Source organism: Pelodiscus sinensis, chromosome 5 (assembly GCF_052426305.1).
Source record: "Pelodiscus sinensis isolate ZL-2025 chromosome 5, ASM5242630v1, whole genome shotgun sequence".
NCBI lineage: Eukaryota > Metazoa > Chordata > Testudines > Trionychidae > Pelodiscus > Pelodiscus sinensis.
The window spans coordinates 124,179,303-124,185,302 of NC_143056.1; positions in this window are offsets into that span (position 1 = coordinate 124,179,303).

Genomic DNA, 6,000 nt, shown 5'->3' on the forward strand with positions numbered 1-6,000 from the left:
AGGCTGTCTTCATTGCACAGACTGTTTTCATTGCAATATCTACTGCAGACTAAAATCCTAGTGGAGACAAGGAATTGTATTTTTAACCGCATTGTAGAAAGTCAAGACTAACCCTATAGCTTCCACCGTGCCTTATCTTCTCTAGGATTTGACATCAAATGAGTCAACTCAGTTCTTATATAGAGCTTTTCATCAGTACATCTCCTCATGTTTTACAAATAGGTGGCTTGTTTTGTTAGCCACATGGCCACTAGTATGTATATCACAGCTTTCATAGCTGCATGCCAGTGTCTTTTATATAGGCTCAGAAGAATCCTTTGAAATACCCCACATGCAGCCATGGAAATTAATTGAGAATTTTTAAAAATTGCACTGAGACTGAGTAGTGTATGTTGCTGTAGTTTCGTCCTTTGATTCACAAAGTCAGGACTGAGCAAGATGAGGCCCGGGGCTGGATCCGGCCCATGTGACACTTTGATCTGGCCCATGGACTGCATCTGGCTGCTTTCTATTTATATCCTGCTGCCCATGCCACCAAATTTCCAAGCGGTGGCTTAGGCGGCAGGATCCTGTTTAAATAGCTCCTGTTCATGGCACTGCCCCGGTAGTGATGGGCTGGGAGCCACAAGCCCTTTGCTGTGTTTTTAATGCAATGCCTCAGTCCCCAGCCCTGCCCCTTCTGGCCTAGGCTCCACCCCTGCACTAAGTGCAACTCTTAAAATCAGGTGTTTAGTGCAAATACTAGAGAGACAAGCTGGTTGAGGTGAGATGAAGAAGAACTCTGTGTAGCTTGAAAGCTTCTCTCTCACCAAAAGAAACTGCTCCAGTAAAAGATATTCCCTCCCTCCCCTTATCTCTAATCTCCTGGGCCCAACATGACTCTCACAGCAGGACACCGTGCAAATACTCATAATTATGGGTTTGAAAAGTGCTGTCTGCAAGCGTCCTGCCGAGTTTGTTTAAAAATTCACTGTCCGGATGAACAGACCCTTTAGAGACGCATACAAAGGGCCCAAACACTATCAAAGCAAATTCATTTTCAAATCCAAATGCGCAGTCACAGAAATGTTTCTTGCTGCATTCGCGCAGCTCTAATTGAGAGGGGCAGGAAGTAATTAAAATCGTGCTGTGGGATGGGGGAACGGTTATACTGCGTGCTGACATCTATGCGGAGACTCTGAGCCTGCGCCCTGTAATGCTTTGGCAGACAGCTGCACTGCCATCAAGCACTACTGCCTTCACTGGAGTGCTGTGGGAATGCCGTGTGCTCTAAGGGATGCGGATCACAGTCAGTGCACTAACAAAGACTTAACTCCTGGGCACACAGCCCCAAGAACACAATCAAACAGAGGCTCTCCATTGACAAAGGAATGGAAGGTCCCCTGGCGAGGACATGGACCTCATGCTATTTTAATTTTTTAAAATCTTTATTGCTTTCATTTTGTGATTTTTTGTTTTCTGTGTTGCCAGATAAGCCTTTCTTGGTTTACGGTACATGTAACAATTTGATGGGGACGGGGATTGCTGGACACAACTCGCTTCATCCCATAATGACAGCTGAGTCAACAACAAAGTAACCCTCAAATTCCAGTGGGGATGGTCCTAGTATAAAAACTAGGTGGAGACAAGCATCCAGTCAAAAGCCAAGGAACCACGAGGATCCACCCATGTGAGGTGCTAGGGCTAGTATAAGTCAGTGGGCTTGTCAACATGACGGAGAAGATCGACACTGCTGCAGTTGATCTTCTGTGGTTCGCATTAGCAGGTCTAGTGAAGACCCACTAATTTGAACTGAGAGGGACACTCCCATCGGTGCTGGAAGTCCTGCTCCTCATGAGGAGTAAGGGAAGTCACCAGGAGCATGTGCTTCCGTCAACCTCCCATTGTGTGGACAGCACCAAAATGCGATTTAAGTTCCTTCGACGCCAGCCATGTTATTAATGTAGCTGGAGTTGCGTAAATTAAGTCGACTTTCCCCTTTCGTGTAGACCAGGCCAGAGTGGGCACCAGGGGTACTTTGGTGGTTGCATCGTTCAGTACCAACTGACCACCTTAAGGGAAAAATAACTAACCCCAACATTTGGAAGCTGTAGCATATCCCAAATAAGCAGCACCTCAGAGAAGAGAGAAAACAAGCCCCCTCCTCCTCCATAAAGGACAGACACTCATACCTCGCAAACACAAAATTTAAAAAGGAAACTAACAGCTTTGAGCTTGGCTCTGAAGGATATTGCAGAATTTCATCTATCAAGGGAGGGATGATTCTCTAGCCACAGACTTTTGCTGGAAGAGGCCTTACTACGTTACGCCGTCCGGTGGCCAGCAATTCCATCCTGCAGCTTTTAGTAGCCACAACGAAAGACAGGGCAGCACTCAATCCTTCCGGCAGAGCCTTCGGGGGCAAGCCACAGCTTCAGAGCACTGCCCGTGAGATCTTGATACACACTTGCCGAACAACAGGCAGCCTCTGCAGCTGTCAGAGCCAATGTGTCAGCGATGCTTGTGGGTGAATGCCCTGGAACAATCGCATTGCTGGGCTCTGCAAGAGCCGGGTGCGGTTTTCAACGGCAATCCTTAAATGAAATACCTTTGAGCCATCCAGCATAAAAGTCCTGCAGCTACAGAGCGACTGGAGGAAGGTCCGTGAGGACAGGAAGGTGCCACCTCGCAGTGCGGAGCATTGCTGGGCTCATGCTAGCTGGCAGCTATTTGAAAATGGTGCGAGCCAGCCCTGAAAGGAAGCACGGGGCAGAGAGAGCAGAACCAAGGAATTTTAAAAAGTAGAACCCAGCTGGTTTCCCGCAATGCACAGTGAAAACAATCCCAAGCTGCACACTGTTCAGTAGTGACACAAAGAATCGTGGGACATCCCCAGAGAATGCTACGCCCTCAATTCACAGTGAACCACCACCGTGTGCTCACAGGATGGGCATTCGGCTTGCATGCTACTGGTGTGACTCCACACTGGGTGTTACCTGACGCACATCAAATAGTTTCAGATTAAATCCCCTGTGTCAGGGGCCTCCAACCTTTTTAAGCACAAGATCAGTTTTTGAATTTAAGTGCAATCCAGGATCTCTCTCAGATCCAAATCCCCTTGTCCCGCCTCCTTCATGCCCCTTCTGTGAGGCCCTGCCCCTGCCCACTCCATCCCCCTTTCCTCTCTCCCCCATCCTCCCTCCCTTTCACCAGGCAGGGGCAGAGGGTTGGGGCACAGGCTTTAGTCTTGGACTAAGGGATTTGGAGTGTGAGGAGGCTCTGAGCTGAGCCTGGGGCAGGGAGTTGGGGTACAGGAGGGGGTTCAGGCTCTGTAAGGGAGTTTGGGTCCAGGGGGCTCAGGGCTAGGGCAGGGGCTTGAGGTGTAGAGGGAGGGGTCATGACTGGGGCAGAGGATTGGTGCTGGCTCCAGCTGGACACTGCTTACCACAGGTGGCTCCTGGGTGGTGGTGCAGTGGGGCTAAGGCAGGCTCACCCCTTCCCTGGCCCTGCCCCACTCTCAAAAGCAGCCAGCAAACTCCCTCCGAAGCCCAGTTGTGCCCTCCCCTCCGCCCCGTTCTGTGGAGATAGAATACAGGGTGGGAGAAGGGGCACCCTGACATCAGCGACCCTCCCTCTCCCTTCCCTGCTCTGCACAGCAAGAAGGAGGCTCCCAGGGACGGGGGGAGGGGAAGGGGGACACTCCAAGGCAAAGGGCAGGAGGTGCACAGCAGTGGGGGGAGGGGCAGATGAAGTGCCAGCACTTGATAGCCTCTTGGCCAAACCAGTCAGGATCACCTGTCAGGCTTCAAGATCTACTGGTTGGTGACCACCGCCCTCTGTGAGCCCACCCTTAGAGAGAAAGACACAACTTTGCAAATATTTTTGAGACAATTAAGAGCCATTTTTGGCCACTAACAAAACCTGCGCCACTAGATGGAGCTTCCAGCCAGAGATAACCTTCAAGCTCTGTATTTGCTCAGTCAGTTTGGGCAAAACTCCAACCACAGATAGACAAGGCCCAGAACAACCACGATCCTCCGAACCCATCCTTGTTCAGCCAGCACCAGGCTACCACCAGCTCACTGAGTATCTAGACAGGGCATTGATTCTGTGAGTGGTAGCTGCTACTGGTGCCTACCAGTAGAGTATTCCAATTTTGCAAAGGGGCAGACATTTGGCTGGCTTGGCCCAGAGGGGATTGCCATGGATTGGAAACGCTATTTCCCTCAAAATACAGTACAGTGGCCTCCATTGAAGTGGCCTGCAGCTGCAATCAGACCTGATGCAAAAGAATCCAGTCAGCAAAGGGGAAAACGGGAAGTAAAATGGTTAATCAAAAGGCATAAAGTTACCCGGTATTAGATTTAAATCGTGATAAATGACACTTGCTACTTAATCCAGAGGGAGCCTAGCCAAGACCTGGCTCACATTAGGAGGCAGCCTTGTAAATACTCCTGCGCTACCTTCTGCATCCTTTTTACTTTTCAGCAGACCGCTTAACACAGAACATTTCCAGGATCTGCCTTAGGCGCTGAGTATGCGGGTGATCTCAATGGAACTACTTGTGCCAGTAAAAAAAAGCACTTGCAGGACCAGGGCTTCAGGTGCTTGTAATATTAGCAACTTTTGCAAGGGAAACAAAGTTCTGTACTAGGAGCATGGTAAGTGAATGAGAGGAGAGGGGTTCTGATGGCACGTATAAACATATGACTTAATTAACCAACTCTAGACTCCAGTATTCATCTATAGAGGCACTGATGGATCAGTATCCCTAAGAGCAAGGATTCGGCAACAGCTGGGAGTTGAAACCCTAAGAAAGGCCTTCACTCCGCGGAATATTGACACTACCGCAATCAATTTTCTGGAGATTAACTAGACTCGCTAAATCAATACATGCTAAATTGAAGTCAGGGGGCACTCCTACTGGCAGCCAGTACTCCTGCTCTTGCAAGGAGTAAGAGAAGCTGATGGGAGCGTTTGCTCCTGTTAGCCTCCCTATGTGGGGACGGCACCAAGCTCGGCTTAAGGTAAGCCGAATTCAGCTACGTATTCTACATAACTGGAGTTGCATACCATAAATCAAGCTTCTGGGTCTAGTGTAGATTGTCAGGTTCCTGGGCAATGATCAGGACTAGAGCTGGCTGAAATATTTGTAGTGTAAAACTTTTTGTCAAACAAATAAAGGAGTATAAAAAGCACAACGACAAAAAGAGCTTTCCCTCTCAAACGGGGCATTTTTGCAAAAGGCTTCCTTTCTCATTTTAAGGAATTTGCCAGTGTTTTCTGGAAAGTGACATAGAAATTTCAACAATTCAGCATTTTGCTTCCCTTCCTCCTGCCACCAAATGCCACAGAAAGACTGATGCTGAGGCTGACTAGTTCTAATCCCCTGTAACAGGGTGGCCAGGCTTGGAACACTCCCCCATGGCAAGCTGTGGCATGACAGAGACACCTGGCTCAGTTTTGCCTCTCGGGTAACCCACAGACTCCATGCTATTTTATTTCAATACAATCTTTCCTTGGGGCTTGTTTATTGCAAAACAGTCAGAGCTGGTCCTTAATGAAGAGCCCCAAACAGTCATTGCCACACATGTGCACACAGCGGCGGATTTACGGCAGGGCAAGCGGGGCGGCTGCCCCGGGCCCCGCGCTTCCCGAGGCCCCGCGCATGTGCCTTGGCACTACGGCGCATGCACTGTGTCAAAGGGGGGGGCCCCATGAAGTTTTGCTGCCCGGGGCCCCGCGGCATTCTCATCCGCCCTTGTGTGCACATTGCATTAAACTATGCTCATCCCAGCAGGCACACCCCGCCCTCCCTCCGAGCCTCTGCTGAGAGTCCTTCCATACCAGACCCTGGTGTTGTCTGCCACCCCAGGCTCCTTTTTTGGCCTCTTCTGTTGCTCTGCAGGGCTGCCACCCCAATCCTTCTCACTGGAGTGCAGCACTAGAAGGAACCCCCCCAATAGCATCTTTGTTGGGAGCCCATCCTCACTGGGAGAGCACCCTCCTCTTCCCCTGGAC